The sequence below is a fragment of the Macaca mulatta genome, chromosome 18 (genome assembly GCF_049350105.2).
Source record: "Macaca mulatta isolate MMU2019108-1 chromosome 18, T2T-MMU8v2.0, whole genome shotgun sequence".
In the NCBI taxonomy this organism is placed as follows: Eukaryota; Metazoa; Chordata; class Mammalia; order Primates; family Cercopithecidae; genus Macaca; species Macaca mulatta.
Window position 1 is genome coordinate 38,864,930 of NC_133423.1, and position 20,936 is coordinate 38,885,865.

At 37.6% G+C, this 20,936-nt stretch overlaps 1 protein-coding gene across 2 annotated transcripts in view; it reads right to left on the bottom strand.

Annotated features, from left to right (window-relative positions):
• Nucleotides 1-20,936, bottom strand: part of DCC (DCC netrin 1 receptor) — a 1,210,743-nt gene that overhangs the window by 150,687 nt on the left and 1,039,120 nt on the right. The window lies entirely within an intron of this gene.

The window sequence follows — 20,936 nt, forward strand, 5'->3', positions numbered from 1 at the left end:
CCAGATAAAAGTAGGGGAGAAGAAGAACCATGAAAATTCAGAAAGCAAGCTGCCATAGTTTTTAGTCTGTATCTGGAGCTGGCAAACTTTTATAGGCCCAAATAGTAAATACTTTAGCTTTGAATGTCACATTGTTTCTGTCACATTTTTATCTCTATTAGTTTACAACTCTTCAAAAATGTAGGAACCACTCATAACTCAGGCGTCCATACAAGAACAAGACCTGGGCCAGATTCTACCTGTAACCTGTAGTTTGGGGAACCCTGTCTAATGAAAAGAACAGGACAGGGAGCTCTGTGTATTGAGAAGAGCTCTCTGAATTTCTGAAAGAACAGAAAAAACAAATTGCATTAATATAAGCAATAAAAATGTATTGAGGTAAATTTCTTTACAAATTACCATAAGAAAAAATAAAATAGGAGAATATCATTCCTATAGAATATTACAGAAAATGGATAAAAAGTAGAAGAAAATACCCAAGAAAAATAGATCAAAACTGCAATTTATGGGGGTGGAGGGCACGACCAAGATGGCCGAATAGGAACAGCTCCAGCCTCCAGCTCCCAGCGTGAGCGACACAGAAGACGGGCGATTTCTGCATTTTCAACTGAGGTACCGGGTTCATCTCACTGGGGTGTGTGGGACAGTTGGCGCTGGTCCGCGGATGCAGCCCAACCAGCCAGAGCTGAAGCAGGTTGAGGCATTGCCTCACCTGGGAAGCTCAAGGGGGAAGGGAATTCCTTTTCCTAGCCAAAGGAAATTGAGACACACAACACCTGGAAAATCAGATAACTCCCACCCTAATACTGTGCTTTACCAAGGGTCTTAGCAAATGGCACACCAGGAGATTATATCCCACACCTGGCCCAGAGGGTCCCACGCCCACGGAGCCTCCCTCCTTGCTAGCACAGCAGTCTGAGATCTAACTGCAAGGCAGCAGCGAGGCTGGGGGAGGGGCGCCTGCCATTGCTGAGGCTTAAGTAGGTAAACAAAGCTGCCAGGAAGCTCGAATTGGGTGGAGCCCACCACAGCTCAAGGAGGCCGGCCTGCCTGCCTCTGTAGACTCCTCTTCTGGGGACAGGGCACAGCTAAACAACAACAACAAAAAGCAGCAGAAACCTCAGCAGAGGTAAATGCCCCCGTCTGACAGCTTTGAAGAGAGCAGTGGATCTCCCAGCATGGAGGTTGAGATCTGAGAACAGACAGACTGCCTGCTCAAGTGGGTCCCTAACCCCTGAGCAGCCTAACTGGGAGACATCCCCCACTAGGTGCAGACCAACACCTCACACCTCACACAGTGGGGTACACCCCTGAGACGAAGCTTCCAGAATAAGAATCAGACAGCAACACTCGCTGTTCAGCAATATTCTATCTTCTGCAGCCTCTGCTGCTGATACCCAGGCAAACAGGGTCTGGAGTGGACCTCAAGCAATCTCCAGCAGACCTACAGCTGAGGGTCCTGACTGTTAGAAGGAAAATTAACAAACAGAAAGGACACCCACACCAAAACCCTATCAGTACGTCACCATCATCAAAGACCACAGGCAGATAAAACCACAAAGATGAGGAAAAAGCAGTACAGAAAAGTGGGAAATTCAAAAAATTGGAGCGCATCTCACCCTCCAAAGGAACGCAGCTCATCGCCAGCAAGACAACAAAGCTGGACAGAGAATGACTTTGACGAGTTGAGAGAGGAAGGCTTCAGTTGATCAAACTTCTCAGAGCTAAAGGAGGAACTTGGTAACCAGAGCAAAGAAACTAAAAACCTTGAAAAAAGAATGGATGAATGGATAACTAGAATAATCAATGCAGAGAAGACCTTAAAAGAACTGATAGAGGTGAAAACCATGGCACGAGAACTACATGACAAATGCACAAGCTTCAGTAACTGACTCAATCAACTGGAAAAAAGAGTATCAGCAATTGAAGATCAAATGAATGAAATGAAGCTAGAAGAGAAGTATAGAGAAAAAAAGAGTAAAAAAAAGAACAAAGCCTCCAAGAAATATGGGATTATGTGAAAAGACCAAATCTATGTCTGATTGGTGTACCTGAAAGTGACAGGCAAAATGGAACCAAGTTGGAAAACACTCTACAGGATATCATCCAGGAGAACTTCCCCAATCTAGTAAGGCAGGCCAACATTCAAATTCAGGAAATACAGAGAACGCCACAAAGATACTCCTCGAGAAGAGCAACTCCAAGACACATAATTGTCAGATTCACCAAAGTTGAAATGAAGGAAAAAATGTTAAGGGCATCCAGAGAGAAAGGTCGGGTTACACACAAAGGGAAGCCCATAGACTAACAGCAGATCTCTCGGCAGAAACTCTCCAAGCCAGAAGAGAGTGGGGGCCAATATTCAACATTCTTAAAGAAAAGAATTTTAAACCCAGAATTTCATATCCAGCCAAACTAAGTTTCATAAGTGAAGGAGAAATAAAATCCTTTACAGACAAGCAAATGCTTAGAGATTTTGTCACCACCAGGCCTGCCCTACAAGAGATCCTGAAGGAAGCACTAAACATGGAAAGGAACAACCGGTACCAGCCATTGCAAAAACATGTCAAAATGTAAAGTCCATCGATGCTAGGAAGAAACTGCATCAACTAACGAGCAAAATAACCAGTTAATATCATAATGACAGGATCAAGTTCACACATAACAATATTAACCTTAAATGTAAATTGGGTAAATGCTCCAATTAAAAGACACAGACTGGGAAATTGGATAAAGAGTCAAGACTCATCAGTCTGCTGTATTCAAGAGACCCATCTCACATGCAGAGACACACACAGGCTCAAAATAAAGGGATGGAGGAAGATCTACCAAGCAAATGGAAAACAAAAAAAAAGCAGGGGTTGCAATCCTAGTCTCTGATAAAACAGACTTTAAACCATCAAAAATCAAAAGAGACAAAGAAGGCCATTACATAATGGTAAAGGGATCAATTCAACAGGAAGAGCTAACTATCCTAAATATATATGCACCCAATACAGGAGCACCCAGATTCATAAAGCAAGTCCTTAGAGACTTACAAAGAGACTTAGACTCCCATACAATAATAATGGGAGACTTCAACATCCCACTGTCAACATTAGGCAGATCAACAAGACAGAAAGTTAACAAGGATATCCAGGAATTAACCTCAAATCCGCACCAACCGGACTTAATAGACATCTACAGAACTCTCTACCCCAAATCAATAGAATATACATTCTTCTCAGCATCACATCGCACTTATTCCAAAATTGACCACAGAGTTGGAAGTAAAGCACTCCTCAGTAAATGCAAAAGAACAGAAATTATAACAAACTGTCTCTCAGACCACAGTGCAATCAAACTAGAACTCAGGACTAAAACTCAATCAAAACCGCTCAACTACATGGAAACTGAATAACCTGCTCCTGAATGACTACTGGGTACATTACGAAATGAAGGCAGAAATAAAGATGTTCTTTGAAACCAATGAGAACAAAGATACAACATACCAGAATCTCTGGGACACATTTAAAGCAGTGTGTAGAGGGAAATTTATAGCACTAAATGCCCACAAGAGAAAGCTGGAAAGATCTAAAATTGACACTCTAACATCAAAATTAAAAGAACTAGAGAAGCAAGAGCAAACACATTCCAAACCTAGCAGAAGGCAAGAAATAACTAAGATCAGAGCAGAACTGAAGGAGATAGAGACACAAAAAACCCTTCAAAAAATCAATGAATCCAGGAGCTGGTTTTTTGAAAAGATCAACAAAATTGATAGACCACTAGCAAGACTAATAAAGAAGAAAAGAGAGAAGAATCAAATAGACGCGATAAAAAAAATGGTAAAGGGGATATCACCACCGACCCCACAGAAATACAAACTACCATCAGAGAATACTATAAACACCTCTACACAAATAAACTAGAAAACCTAGAAGAAATGGATAATTTCCTGGACACTTACACTCTTCCAAGACTAAACCAGGAAGAAGTTGAATCCCTGAATAGACCAATAGCAGGCTCTGAAATTGAGGCAATAATTAAGAGCCTACCAACCAAAAAAAGTCCACCACCAGACGGATTCACAGCCTAATTCTACCAGAGGTACAAGGAGGAGTTGGTACCATTCCTTCTGAAACTATTCCAATCAATAGAAAAAGAGGGAATCCTCCCTAACTCATTTTATGAGGCCAACATCATCCTGATACCAAAGCCTGGCAGAGATACAACAAAAAAAGGAAATTTTAGACCAATATCCCTGATGAACATCGATGCAACAATCCTCAATAACATACTGGCAGACCGAATCCAACAGCACATCAAAAAGCTTATCCATCATGATCAAGTAGGCTTCATCCCTGGGATGCAAGGCTGGTTCAACATACGCAAATCAATAAATGTAATCCAGCATATAAACAGAACCAAAGACAAAAACCACATGATTATCTTAATAGATGCAGAAAAGGCTTTTGACAAAATTCAACAGCCCTTCATGCTAAAAACTCTCAATAAATTTGGTATTGATGGAACGTGTCTAAAAATAATAAGAGCTATTTATGAGAAACCCACAGCCAATATCATACTGAATGGGCAAAAACTGGAAAAATTCCCTGTGAAAACTGGCACAAGACAGGGATGCCCTCTCTCACCACTCCTATTCAACATAGTGTTAGAAGTTCTGGCCAGAGTAATCAGGCAAGAGAAAGAAATAAAGGGTATTCAATTAGGAAAAGAAGAAGTCAAATTGTCCCTGTTTGCTGATGACATGATTATATATTTAGAAAACCCCATTGTGTGAGCCCAAAATCCTCTTAAGCTGATAAGCAACTTCAGTAAAGTCTCAGGATACAAAATCAATGTGCAAAAGTCACAAGCATTCTTATACAGCAGTAACAGACAAACAGAGAGCCAAATCATGAATGAACTTCCATTCACAATTGCTTCAAAGAGAATAAAATACCTAGGAATCCAACTTACAAGGGATGTGAAGGACCTCTTCAAGGAGAACTACAAACCACTGCTCAGTGAAATAAAAGAGGACACAAACAAATGGAAGAACATACCATGCTCATGGATAGGAAGAATCAATATTGTGAAAATGGCCATATTGCCCAAGGTGATTCATAGATTCAATGCCATCCCCATTAAGCTACCAACGACTTTCTTCACAGAATTGGAAAAACTGCTTTAAAGTTCATATGGAACCAAAAAAGAGCCCACATTGTCAAGACAATCCTAAGCAAAAAGAAGAAAGCTGGAGGCATCATGCTACCTGACTTCAAACTATACTACAAGGCTACAGTAACCAAAAGAGCATGGTACTGGTACCGAAACAGAGATATAGACCAATGGAACAGAACAGAGCCCTCAGAAGTAATACCACACATCTACAGCCATCTGATCTTTGACAAACCTGAGAGAAACAAGAAATGGGGAAAGAATTCCCTATTTAATAAATGGTGCTGGGAAAATTGGCTAGCCACATGTAGAAAGCTGAAACTGGATCCCTTCCTTACTCCTTATATGAAAAATAATTCAAGATGGATTAGAGACTTAAACGTTAGACCTAAAACCATAAAAACTCTGAAAGAAAGCCTAGGCAATACAATTCAGGATATAGGCATGGGCAAGGACTTCATATCTAAAACACCAAAAGCAATGGCAACAAAAGCCAAAATTGACAAATAGGATCTAATTAAACTAAAGAGCTTCTGCACAGCAAAAGAAATTACCATCAGAGTGAACAGGCAACCTAGAGAATGGGAGAAAATTTTTACAATCTACTCATCTGACAAAGGGCTAATATCCAGAACCTATAAAGAACTCAATCAAATTTACAAGAAAAAAACAAACAACCCCATCAAAAAGTGGGGAAAGGATATGAACAGACACTTCTCAAAAGAAGACATTCATACAGCCAACAGACACATGAAAAAATGCTCATCATCACTGGCCATCAGAGAAATGCAAATCAAAACCACAATAAGATACCATCTCACACCAGTTAGAATGGCAATCATTAAAAAATCAGGAAACAACAGGTGCTGGAGAGGATGTGGAGAAATACGAACACTTTTACTTCGTTGGTGGGATTGTAAACTAGTTCAATCATTGTGGAAGACAGTGTGGCTATTCCTCAAGGATCTAGAACTAAAAATACCATTTGACCCAGCCATCCCACTACTGTGGATATACCCAAAGGATTATAAGTCATGCTGCTATAAAGACACATGCACACATATGTTTATTGCAGCACTATTCACAATAGCAAAGACTTGGAATCAACCCAAATGTCCATCAGTGACAGACTGGATTAAGAAAATGTGGCACATATACACCATGGAATGCTATGCAGCCATAAAACAGGATGAGTTCATGTCCTTTGTAGGGACATGGACGCAGCTGGAAACCTTCATTCTCAGCAAACTATTGCAAGAACAGAAAACCAAATACCGCATGTTCTCACTCATAGGTGGGAACTGAACAATGAGATCACTTGGACACAGGAAGGGGAATGTCACACACTGGGTCCTATTGTGGGGAGGGGATAAGGGGGAGGGATAGCATTAGGAGATATAACTAATGTAAATGATGAGTTAATGGGTACAGCACACCAACATGGCACATGTATATATATGTAACAAAACTACATGTTGTGCACATGTACCCTAGGACTTAAAGTATAATTTAAAAAAAAAAATGCAATTTATGATTTCAAAATGAACTAAACTACATTAAGAAAATGATGCCAGATATGAAAAAGTAACAAAATCATGAAACTCAGAAATGAGGTGGTATAACTCAAGAAATATATATATGTAAATTAAAAAATTTTAGACATGAAGGGTAACCAGATGAATACAAGTAAAAAGCAAAAACATAACAAAAGAAATTAAGAAGACTGAACAAGGATTCAGGAGAAAGTGATACATATTGAAGTTAGAGAAGTAAGATCTAACATACAGATAATAGGAGTCCTTGGTGAAGAAAATTCAAAGGAAAATAAAAACAGAATAAATAACTACAAAATTTGCTGATTTAAAATAATTTTTTAGGCATCTGGACAAAAATAATGTATGACTTATAAAAAATTAGATTACTAGTCTTTCTATAACATTTTAGAGCAGAAGAAATTAGACTAACTTTGGCCAGGCACGGTGGCTCATGTCTGTAATCCCAGCACTTTGGGAGGCCGAGGCAGGTGGATCACGAAGTCAGGAGATCGTGATCATCCTGGCGAACACGGTGAAACCCCATCTCTACTAAAAATAGAAAAAATCAGCCGGGTGTGGTAGCAAGCACCTGTAGTCCCAGCTACTAGGGAGGCTGAGGCAGGAGAATGGTGTGAACCCGGGAGGTGCAGCTTGCAGTGAGCCGAGATCGCGCCACTGCACTCCAGGCTGGGCAACAGAGCAGACTCTGTCTCAAAAAACAAAAACAACAACAACAACAAAAAAAAGATTAGAGTAACTTTAGATACTCAACATAAGAAAATGTAATTCAAGGTTTTATAGTCAACAAGTTACCTTTAAACATAAAGGGTACAGTCAAACTGTTATTAACTTGCAAGCACTCAGTAATATTGTTCCCTGATCCCCAGAACTACTAGTAACTGAGCTTCAGGCATACAAAATGACCAGAAGAGATATTGATGTAATAGCTAACTGGAGAACAAACATTTAATAAACTAAGACTAAGTTAAAGGAAAGATATTTTATTTTGTAATGGCGACATGTTTTGATATTATAGATGTAGTACAACCTTAAGACAAAATTAAAAACTAATGACAGTATATGCAAAGATAAATGTTTCAATAATTATTATTGATGTTGACATTTTTATTATTATTTTGAGACTAATGTAACATGGAATAAAGCAAATGGATAAACATCAGATATTCTATCATCCCCTATGTCCCTGAGAACCAGATTCTTGGTGCAGATGAAAAGACCTAGAGATGTAATACAGAAAAGGTTAAATAAAGTCTGTGTTCCTAATAAGTTTGAACTCAAAATTGTACTTTTTCTCTGTTCCAGTTCTTTCTGCTAAAAAAAAGTCTGGACTTGGTAGCAATAAGCATCCCGAACACACAGACTACTGTATGGGGGAAAAATAATTCCTATTACGAAGAAACAGCTTCTTGCAGAACTGGTTGATTCTTAAAGTAGAAAACATGCCAGATGAACCTGAAATATCTTGACATACTAGATAGAATGGAAGCAACTAATAAAATCATATCAAATGGGTTCAGGAGTCAATTCGAAGAGCCTCCCTCAGATCAGAGATAAGGATAATCTGCACACAGAAAAGCGTAAGTGCTGTGATGTATGGAAACTCATCAAACATACATAAATGCATAATTTGATAAAGGTATTTAAAAGAATCATAGCAGTTGGCCATTTCTGAGGTTGTGAACTCAGAACATAATTCTAGCTAACAAATAAAAACCAAACGATAGAATTAAAATATTGCTGTTTTACAGTCCTCATTAATGAATGGATCTAAGCATTAAGCATTAATAATTGCTAAGATAAAATAGAGACAATGAGACAGTACGTGCTTCCTGATGAAAGAACAGACTACCCTCTAGAGTTTTGCCAAAGGGATCAAACCTACTTAGTCTGATCTAGCCTCTGGACCTAAATGACAGTTTGCAGAAAACAGAGCAAAGAAACATGTTGAACTTCAATTTATAATACTTCATTAAACTACACATTTGTTGTATGTGGTTTTCTGTATCTGGGTTTTATATCAAAATAAAAAAGCCTTACAATGAGTGTGTTTATCTCTGACAGGCATCTATAAGAATTGATCTGATTGAGCTTTCTTCCAAAAATTTGTAGGTGACCTAAGTATTAATGTTAAAGATACTGACATTCTAAACCACATGGATTCAAGAGCTATAATACAGTAAGAAGAAAAAAAAATAAGATTATATCTAAAGTAGTCAACGGGCTTCTATTCAGTGATTTGCTTTCCCTCCAAAAGGGAATATTTCTTTTTTGAAAATTTAAGTTGTGAAGCTATTTTCCTAATAAGAAAGTAATCAATCGACAAGTGTTAAATGCTCTTTGAGATCCAAGTACTTGGAGAAGATGAATCTCTGTTAGGTTACTAAACATAATTCTGGGCAGAGAAAACAATGAAAGACTATGTAAAATTAAACAAAAAGTATGTGATACAGCTTATGAATGCTATACATTTAGAGGTCTGAAAAATTAGTGAAGATTTAGGTCATCAAAAAAGACTTCTGGAAGATATGAACTTTGAACTAGGGCTTGTGAAGAAGGGTAGGACTTAGAAGCACAATGGGAGGAAGAAAACATTTCAGCGAAAAAATGGTGAAAATACACTTAGGGAAACCAAAAAATACACTTTTTATCGCTGGGAAATACATTCTTTTGAGTTACTGCAGCAGAGAATAACTCTGATTTCAAATATATGAATCATCTATACACCAAAAATGTAAACATTTTTATTAGGCTTGTGCCATTTAAAATTGCTTTTTTACAGTTCAAATTCCATTTGGTTCAACTGAACACATCTCCGTATTTGCATCTATCTAAGATGTGCATCTGTCTATCAAGACAGTGAAAAAGAGATCAGAAATTCCAAACTCAAATGCTTAGGGTGTGTGTGTGTGTTTGTGTGTGTGTGTGTGTTGTTTTTAATCAATTGGAGAGAGAGAGAAAAAAAAACAAGTTAGATTTGGCTACAGTGTATGAGAGCCACTGGGTTAGAGAGGATCTTGGAAAGCACATGATTGATCTAAAGAGTAGAGCCACTATTCAGGTCCAAGATACTAGTATATGGAAGGTAGTCCCAGTGTTGTCAGATTATCTGGAAATCCAGATTTCTATGAGAAATTATCACATTTTTCAGTGTTGGCAGATAATTTGGCAGATAATTTAAATAAGTAAAATAAACCTGTCCTGGCAAAACTCTCTCTCTGGACTGAATCCAAGCCTGTGGTCATTAGTCTATAACCTTGGATAGATTCCTACATACCCAACTACATGCTAATATACATATAATCCCAGAAAAATAGACACTGAAGTCTCATCTTCCATAGTCAAGATGTCAACCGTTAGAGCAACAATAACAAAGTAGAAAATCTTTATGATGTGGTAAAGTCGTGGGGGGAGGTAAATATAAAAGAATGAAACAGGTGTTTCTGTTAGGAGATTTGAAGTTATTGTTTTACATTCACAGGTCCAATCTGGATTAGGATTCAAAGAATGTTCTACTTAATAGGAAGCTTTTGACTTCCTAATCAGGGTTAACAGCTGTAGCTTACTGATGGTCAGCATAGTCCATGAGACACTAAATTCAGGTCTTCATTTTTCTGTCCCCACCACCCAGATGCTTAATTTATAGCTCCATAGAAAATGCACTCTGTAAAAGCTTCTGCAACATTACTGGATTATTACCTTTCAGTCTTTCAGGGCGCATATTATTTATTTTTTTAAAAAGAAAAAAAAATTAAAAGTACCTTACCTGGTACTGAGAATACAAGATTCTCATTGTATTAGTTTGAATTTTTACCTTAATCTGAATGACAACATGTCATCTAGCTGTTACATGGATCCTCCTGAGTAGCAGTCATCATTTCTTCATCCCCTAACCCCCAGAAATTTGAGGTAACTGTCATTCCAAAACAGACTCTTGCTAATATTGATACCTATCAAATCTCAAGTCATCTGAGTCATGACAGCTTCTTTCACTTGATCTTTAGCCACGGTATAGAGTATGCTAAATGAGCCTAGAGTTTTATAATTTACCACCTGTTGGGTTAAGGAATTACACTAATCACTGTATTTTCACCAATGCCTATTATGCTGTGCACATCTTAGAGAAGATCAACCTTACATTTAAACAAAAAGTGATAAAAGCTTAGCCCCGTAAAAAGTAAACACACTTGCAATGGACTTGTAACTGGTATAAGAATATTCCATAGAGCTAGGAGTCCTGAAGATGTTTTGGCTCAGTATTTTCCTACTGTCAGTTAGTAACTTGAAGCTCAGGTAAGGTCACTGACTTTTCTAAAGTATGCAGAACTACCTAGGTAATAAAGTATTAGGAAGACTCCACAACCCATTTGACTGCCTTTTCTAGGAGCTTTCTTTTATGCTTTTCACACTTTATCTGCTCATAAACATCTTTTGAGGAGTCTGGCCTCTTTATTGTGCTTTTTCCAAACTGCATTCTGGGCCTACTGAGGAAACAGTAGGATTTTGTTCCAGCCCTGATAAAGTTTGATCCAATAATTGATCTTCCAGAAAAACAATAAAATATTAACATTATACATTATTAAAATGTTATACATTTATTAGTTAACTAGTGGGCTATAGTGCTTTTATATTCTTTTATATTGTGATGGAGGTATTTTGTTTGAATGTATATGCTTTAAGTGTGAATTGGGGGAAAGGGAGAATGAGGGTTTTCTCCCAGTGCATAAGAAAGGTGTAATTTACCACTGTACCACTAGAGAGCAATGTGGAACTATTTTCCTGCACATGCTCAGAGCTCTTAAACTTTAAAACCAGTAAATCACAAAAGAATTGCCTAGAATTGTTCCCTCTACAGAAGCATCAGATGAGTTAAACACATTTAATATTATCATGATGATTCCAAATGAATTAATCATTAATTATGGCCAGACCTCATTGTGCAAGAATACACTTAATGACAATCATGACAGTAAATGTATTTTTTTGTACTTGCTAAAATGTTGCAAATACATAGGCTTAAAAATTTATTAGTTGCCTCTGCAAAATAAAGCTCAGCAGTGTTTTCTCCTTTGAATTTACTGTGATTTAATCATACTGAAATAGTTTGGATTTTGGTGGAAGTCCACGGGAATTCTTTTACATCAAGAATATTCTGGGTTATTCTGCTGATTTCAAATTATTGATCAGATTTTCATTATTGTTTGGCCAACCTTTCTTGTAGAACACCTTAGTTTAGGATAAAGGAAACTGAAGAAGTATTTAATAACTCGTTGAGCATCCAAAATAGATGGCTCTTGGCCAGTATATTCTCTGTGGCCAGGAAAGGAGAAAATAAATGCACATTTGTTGATTACAGAGATTGAAAAAGACAAGAAATGGGTAATCAGGAAATGCCTGGGTTCTCCTTCCCCTGAGACTCGGTAGGTGAGAGACCCATTATTCTAAGAGCTTTTTTTGAGGCTTCCCTGAAGGTAAGAGATGAATGTCTTTCTCTGGGGCTAAGGGAATGAATCAAGAAACTTATAGACAGCTCTTCAGGGCTAGACCAAGATGCTGTACTTGGCAACAAAAGCTGGGAAGAACATCATTATTTTTAATTAATATTTTGTGTGAATTAAATGCCAGTGGCATGTGCCAGATTGACAGCCCAGAGTCCTTCATTCATTACAGATTATATACTTCACTCAGTGGCCTCATCCATGCCAAGTTCTTGTCGGGGCCCACTCTTCACGTCCCGGCATCTTTTGCCCTCTCTGTTAGCACTGCCAACAAGTCAATTAGAGAAAATTAGAGTGGTAGCTGTTTTGCTAATGCAGATACCTGCTCATTGCAATGAACCAGGGCTTCCACATTCACAGAATATAGGCCATGGTATTGCTGTCAGATGGTAAATGTTACTGGACACCTTTGACCCCACTGGACCCAAAATGTTTAATTAAATGTAATGGGTGGAGAGAAAATATGGATGACTGCATTGATCTCTTAAAAGGATGAGCAACACATATTTGAGAAAGAAGCAATTTGTATAATGCATTCAATTCTACTTCAAAACATATAATCCTTTATAAATTTAATTAATAGCTAATCTAACTGGCATCCTAATAATGATTTTTCTTTTTTTCTTTTCTAGAAAGACCATCCAAAGAATGGTCAGTTTATAACATCATTTCTCACTTGCAGATACCAGCCACTCACCTACTCAGTGTGAGAAAGTATTTGACTCCAAGGAAGAAAAAATAGGGTACATTTTCATTCTTCTACTAACGCGTATTACCAGGAAGAAAATCAGGTAAAAACATACTTAGTGAGAAATGTTTCAGTGCTGGGCAGATAGAAGGTGCTTAACAAATATTTGTTGAATTGCTGAATGTATGAGACACAGAAAGGCAAAATTATTTACTGAAGGTTCAATAGAAAGTCCCTAATCAATTTGATCATGGAACTCAGATTTCCCGATCCTAAACTACACATCCTGATACCAGTAGGTGTGCGAAAAATGAATCCAAAGATATTTTACAATATTTTCCTCTCTCACTTGCATATTCACATTCCATCTTCATCCTTCTATTTGTTCATTCAAAGAAACACTCAACAATGGCCATTGAACATCTTCTGTAAGATATATTACGCATTTTATAAGCTCTCTAGAGTACATAAAGATTAAAAAACAAAACCAAAAAACATTATTTTCCCTAATGAACCTTTTGATGAAACCATTGTATTGGAGGTTTAAAAGAAAATCAGGGTCAGGCACGGTGGCTCACACCAGTAATCCCAGCAATTGGGGAGGCTGAGGCAGGTGGGTAACCTGAGGCCAGGAGTTCGAGACCAGCCTGACCAACAGGCAAAACCCTGTTTCTAATAAAAATAGAAAAATCAGCTGGGTGTGGTGGCATGTGCCTGTAATCCCAGCTACTGGGAAGGCTGAAGCACAAGAATTGCTTGAACCCAGGAGGCAGAGGTTGCAGTGAGCTGAGATTGTGCCACTGTACTCCAGAAACAGGGTCAGACCCTGTCTAAAAAAAGAAAGAAAGAAAGAAAGAAAGCAGAGTAAAGCCTTCTGGAACCAGAAAACATTCTCTTTGTGAAGGTGGCAGTTTTGCTGAATCTTTTGATGAACAGTGGCTGAGGGGAAAGAGTGAAACAAGACAATGTAAGGGCACAGTTCATTGTGGATGCATCATGCACATTAGAATCAAACTTGAAGACAGTAATAACAGCAACTCCTCCTCATTCTATTTTTCCTAATAAAATTTGTTGGTTGCCTAATTAGGCCTTTTAACTACCTCCCATCCCTTACTTCATTTAATTCTCGACTTAATCTAGTCAAACATACAGTAAAGACTCCATAAATATTTATTGAAGGGATGAGTGTCCTCTTTTTATAGGTAGGTGATTGCTCTGGTTTGTTTGAATGCATCCCTCAAGGTTCATGTATTGGAAACTGTTGTGGGAAGTCAGGGACCCCGAATGGAGGGACCAGCTGAAGCCATGGCAGAAGAACATAAATTGTGAAGATTTCATGAACTTATCACTTCCCCATTCAACACTCTTGTGATTTCCTATGCCTGTCTTAGCTTTAATCTCTTAATCCTGTCATCTTCGTAAGCTGAGGATGTATGTTGCCTCAGGACTCTGTGATGATTGTGTTAACTGCACAAATTGTTCGTAAGCATGTGTGTTTAAACAATATTAAATCTGGGCACCTTGAAAAAAGAACAGGATAACAGCGATGTTCGGGAAACAAGGGAGATAACCATTAGGTCTGGCTACATGAGAGCCAGGCGGAACAGAGCCATATTTTTCTTCTTTCAAAAGCAAATAGGAGAAATATCGCTGAACTCTTTTTCTAACCAAAGAACAGCCCTGAGAAAGAGAATGTGTCCCTAGGGGGAGGTCTCTAAAATGGTTGCTCTAGGAATGTCTGTCTTTTACGGTTGTAGATAAGGGATGAAATAAGCCCGGGTCTCCCATAGCACCCCCAGGCCTCTTAGGACGAGGAAATTCCTGCCTAGTAAATTTTAGTCAGACCAGTTGTCTGCTCTCAAACCCTGTCTCCTGATAAGATGTTATCAGTGATAATGCATGCCCAAAACTTCATTAGCGATTTTAATTTTGCCCCAGTCTTGTGATCTCACCCTGCCTCCATGTGCCTTGTAATATTTTATTACCTTGTGAAGCATGTGATCTCTGTGACCCACACCCTATTCCTACACTCCCTCCCGTTTGAAAATCACGAATAAAAACTTACTGGTTTTGTGGCTTGGGGGGCATCACGGAACCTGCCAACATGTGATTTCTTCCCCGGACACCCAGCTTTAAAATTTCTCTCTTTTGTACTCTTTCCCTTTATTTCTCAGACTGGCCGACACTTAGGGAAATAGAAAAGAACCTACATAAATTAATATTGAATTATCAGGGGTGGGTTTCCCCAATAGGAAACTTAATCACCAGTGCAAGAGTGTTGTGAGGTGGGACATGTAAGAGGTGATTAGGTGCCAAGGGCTCTGGCCTCATGAATGGATTAATGCTACTATTGTATGAGTGGGTTAGTTATTGCAGGAGTGGGTTCCTGGTGAAAAGGGTGAGTGTGACCTTTTTCCTCTCTCTCATATGCATCTTTTCTTGTCCTTCTGCCTTCCACCATGGGATAATGTAGCAAGAAGTCCCTCACCAGATACAGCAACTCCTTGTCCGTGGACTTCTCAGCGTCCAGAATTGTGAGAAATAAATTCCTTTTCTTTGTAAATTGCTCAGTCTCAGATATTCTGTTATAACATCACAAAATAGACTAAGACAGTGGTATCAGGTCCAATTCTTAAAGCTCAGCCTTGTATCCCCTGTGTTATCTACCTCTTATAGAATAAGAGATATGAGTTGAAGAAGATTTTCAACAAGTTTCAAGCTTCACTTTTAGGGAAATTGATTCGTGAGCACTAGGCAGTCCAGGGAAAGTGGAAAAGATACTGAAAGTAGGAATACTACAGACGCTATTGCAATTGTCTGGGCAGAGACCACAGGGGCCTGAACTGAGGTGGTATAGTATAAAGCAAGAGCAAACAATGGATGTGAGTAACATAATCTGTTACTCAATGAAGAGAGGGAAAAATTAAGAGTGACTCTTAAATTTTGAGTTTGATAATGAGATAAAATTATTGCTGGTATTAAGAAGTCAAGACGGGAGAGAAGAAATTTCTGCTGTCATATTTGTCATAGGAAGGAAAGGGCAGCATAACTAAAAATGACTGACTGTCTTGGTTTCCTGTCATGGTGTAAGAATTGTATATAAACAACTTGTAGCTCTTTCTTTGAGCTCAGGAAAGCAGCACATCTACTCCAGACACTCTTCCAAATAATTGCTTCCCTATTGTTACCACTGAATTAACTAGATGTCTTAAGGTTCTTTAGGCTCAGACTGGAGAAAAGCTGCTTAGAATTGTTGCCTCTACCTTGCTAAGAACTACCAAATTTATATGACAACTTCCATCACATTTAGAAAAAGCAAACTCATGTATACTGTGCTTTGCTTTTTATTTATTTATTTTTAAATATTTATTCATTTGAGACAGACTCTTGCTAACTCACTGGGACTAGAGTGCAGTGGCTCAATCTTGGCTCACTGCAACCTCCCCCTCCTGCATTCAAGCAATTTTCCTGCCTTAGCTTCCTGAGTAACTGGGATTACAGGCACCCACCAACACACCCAGCTAATTTTTAGCAGAAACAGGGTTTCACCATATTGACCAGGTTGTTCTCAAACTCCTGACCTCAAGTGATCCGCCTGCCTCAGCCTCACAGAGTGCTGGGATTACAGCCACATGCCACCGTGTCTGGCTTGATTTTTAAAATAGTATTTGTATCAATTATCTCAACAATGTTAGAAAGTAGATAGGGTAGGAATGATCATCCCTATTTTAGAAATGGAGAGGCTGAGGTCCGGTTGCAATCATCTCAGTCAAAGAAGATACAGGGAAGACTCCAGTGCCTTTTTATGTTCAGGTTTTCTCCTCCATAGTGTCAGGAGTAGAGGTCTGAGTTTTCCTCTGAGCCATTATGCAGAGTAGCCTTTGGTCACCAATTAGAGCAAAATAAACATTCCTTACCTGCTTCAGTTAGTAAGCTGTGTTTTGGCAGAGAGCCCTCAGAGTCAGAGAAATGATTAAATAAATGCTTAGATTACAAAGCACTACAAGCAGCTCACAAACGGAGCACTTAATGAAATTTTTCAGAAAAGCTTTACATCAAAAAATTAACCAAAGACTTTATAACCAAACACACACGTTTTACTCCTTTTGTTCACATTTCTCAAAAAAAAAAAAAAAAAAAAAAAGAATTAAATATAAGGTGGTAACACTGTATGATCACCTAAGGACTCAATTATTAAGAAATATAAATATTGTTCATTTAGTTAATACAAGCAAACAAACCATTATTTTAAAAGTCAATCAAACTGACTCTTTAGCATAAAGAGAATAAAATAAAACAAAATGAGTTTTAGTCAGGAACGAAAAGAGGAAGCGTATCTTTTTACAGATGTTTGTAATTCCTTCTTGTCTTCCCACATCCTTTCTCCTTTTACTTTACTTTCTGGTAGCCTTCTCTTTGTTAATCTCCATATTCATTCCGTTGGGTTTCTGAGTGAGAGCAAGGGATCAAAGACATAGCAGAGAGTTTAAACAGAAGACATGAACAGAAAGAATGATAAAGATAAAGATACAGAGAGGCTAGGAAGGAAGATCAGAGGTTAGTACATGAACTTGAGTCCCTGTTATGAGGACTTCCTGCACCAGATGTCAACCCTAAAGTGCTTTCATGCACTTATCTTCATAGGAACCCTAAAAGGTAGGCACAGTGATTGTCCCCATTCAGGAGATGAGAAAACCAAAGAGCTCATTAAGTAGCAGTGCTCAGATTCAAAGCCAGATCTGTCCTACTTTCCAGTCCACCCACGGGTCACTGGAGGATAAACACTGAGTAACACAGCAAGTAGGCCCAAATTGTTTAAACTGTCTTTGAAATGGAAAAGTGGAAATAATGACAAGACAAAAATAATATGGAGGTTTTACCATACCTCACTTTAAGAAGAGTGCAGAATGAATTTTTAACTTTTTAGTAACAAATATTAAACAACATTCAATTTTCTCCTAACATCATAGTATATTAACATATGTCACGGTGACTATCTTTTATACTTTTATTTTGCCTTTTCACTCAAGTTTCTGAGACTTTGTGTGTATGTGTGTGTGTGTATGTGTACGAACACCATTTAATTTTCTCCTGACAGCACAGTATATTAACATATGTCATGGTGACTATCTTTTATATTTTTATTTTGCCTTTTCACTCACCAAGTGTCTAAGACGTTGTGTGTATGTGAGTGTGTTCATGTGTGTGTGAATGTGTGCACTGAACTAGCCTGCTCAGGTTCTTGTCTTCAATGGGTGACATCTTTTGTTATTTAAACGCTAACCTAATCACCCAGCATGCCAGTTAGATGATGCTCACACAAATAATATATAGTTCCATGCATATCTGTATTTATTCAAAATCATGGATGTCACTTATTTGTGCACTGTTGCGTCTGCTTTCTTCCTTATTCAGAGGCTAAGTCTCAATTAAGGCAATCCACTAAATACTATAAAACAGCATTGCCCCATGGTATTTTCTGTGATGATGAAGTTTTCTATATCATTGCTGTCCAATGTGGTACTAACTGGCCACATGTCGCTGTTGGGTACTTACAGTGTGAGTAGAAGAAATGTAGATTTAATTCTTTTTTCATTTTATTTAATTCATTCAAATTTAAATAGCCATATATGGACAGCAGCTTCCATGCTGGACAGCATACCTATATAAAAGCTCTGTTTACCTTTGCCTCCCACGGCATTGCTGTAGTTGCTACAGCCTGTGGACAATGCCAAGGGCAGATGAAGCAGATTCAGTATACAGGATTCCTTTATAATGAATCTATTTCTCGTTTTCTAGCTACTATTTCTCTGTTTTTTATTCAAACGTAAAGTAAGTCAGTACATACACATACTATGACTTTATAGAATGGGTAGAAGTTTAATAGTTTGCATACATATATCACACTTGAAGATAACAAAAATAAAGCATTTGCCTTATCTCATTCAACTCCTTCTATAGGACTTAATTAATTTCTATCCTCATGGCAATGGCAGTAAGATTGCCTCAACTGATGAAACTTTAAAAATACTCATGGTTTTCAATTCTATGCTCTAAAATTTGGATTTGTTGTGCATTTGAGTATATACTCAACTCATGAACACATGACTAGGTGGAAACAATTATAAATAACAAAAGGGACATTAAATTAATGATAATTCTAAGATGACTGTAAAACAACTCATTTTTAACCTTGTGCTTTAATAAAACATGATGAAATGAAGTTAGAATAATTATGTAAAAATAAACAACTGGCAAAAAATAATAACTACAATAATGAGTAGTAAAAACAATATAGCATTAGGACATGTGATTATAAACAAATATAGCTTCTGGCCAAAGTTCTGAAGAAAATCAAGTAGCATTTTGCTTGCTCATTTGGATTATTTTGGGGAAGTAGAGGAAAGAGAGGGGGAAAAAAAAGACAAAATTAAATGAACTTAACATAAATGAGTCAAGAAACTACCAACTGTCAGCATCTGCAGGAATATTCAACAGATCTATTCATAGTAAAATTCATAGTAAAAATTACTATCAACATGAGGAAACCAGAGAAATCAAATGCACAAAAGACTTACAGGTCTCAGAAAAATACATTCAATTATAACATTACTGGTATATAACTGTATTTTAATAAACAATTTTGTGCATGATTGCTTTAAATTGACCTAGTTTTTAATAGAGTTGCATGTTTGGAAAATTCTGATAAAATAAAGCAAACAAAAGAAAATGATGAATAGCAACGTATTCATTTGTGGAGAGGCGAACATGTGGTTAGGCTCAGCTTTCTTTAGTCTTTTGTTCAGTGAGAAGTGGGAAGAAGATATGAAGCCAGAGAAAAATACAGAGGTGCAAACTTAAAAGGGGTTACAAACCTAGAAAGGGTTATGACTCTAATGAAATCACACGGTCTCTGACTTTCAGTGGGAATTACAGAGTTCTGAGGATCAAGGCCCAGAAGTACAGAATTATTCCAGGACAGATTTCTCCCTAAGGAGGCACAAGAGAGTGGGAAGGCCACGGAATTGGGATTAGACACACTTGCATTAGAAGTGAATTTTCAACTACTATTCTTGAACAATTTTTTAACTTCTCTAGGTTTTATATATGCTTATCTTCTTTAATTTGTAAATGTAAATTATATTACTTTTATTTAAGATATATATTGTTGATTTTTTTAAACTTTTAGGTTCATGGGTACATGTGTAAGTTTGTTATATAGATAAACAGCGTTCATGGAGGTTTGGTGTATAGATTATTATTACCAGGTAATAAGTATAGTACTCAGTGGGTATTTTTTCTAATCCTCTCCCTCCTCCTACCCTTTACCCTCAAGTAGGGCTCAGTGTCTGTTGTTGCCCTCTTTGTGTTCATATGTTCTTATTGTTTAGCATACACTTATACGTGAGAACATGTAGTATTTGGTTTCCGATTCCTGTTACTTGCTTAGGATAATGGCTTCCAGGTCCATCCACATTGTATAGGCCATGATATCATTCTTTTTTATGACTACACAGTATTCTATGATGTATATGTACCACATGTACATTTTCTTTATCCAATCTACCATTGATGGGCATTTAGGTTGATTCTGTGTCTTTGCTTATTTGAATAGTAAGTACAACAATGAACATATACACACATGTGTCTTTATGGTAGAACAATTTATATTTCTTTGTGTGTATACCTAGTAATAGGATTGCTCAGTCAAATGGTAATTCTCTTTTAAGTCCTTTGAGGAACTGGCACACTGCTTTCCACAATGATTGAACTAATTTACACTTTCACCAACAGTGTATAACCGTTTCTTTCTCTCCACAACCTCACCAGCCTCTGTTATTTTTTGACTTCTTAATGATGGCCATTCTGACTGGTATGAAATAGTATCTCACTGTGGTTTTGATTTGCATATTTCTACTGATTAGTGATGCTTAGCATTGTTTCATATGTTTGTTGGCTGCACATATGTCTTCTTTGAAAAGTGTCTGTTCATATTATTTGCCCACTTTTTAATGGGCTTTTTTTTCTTGTAAA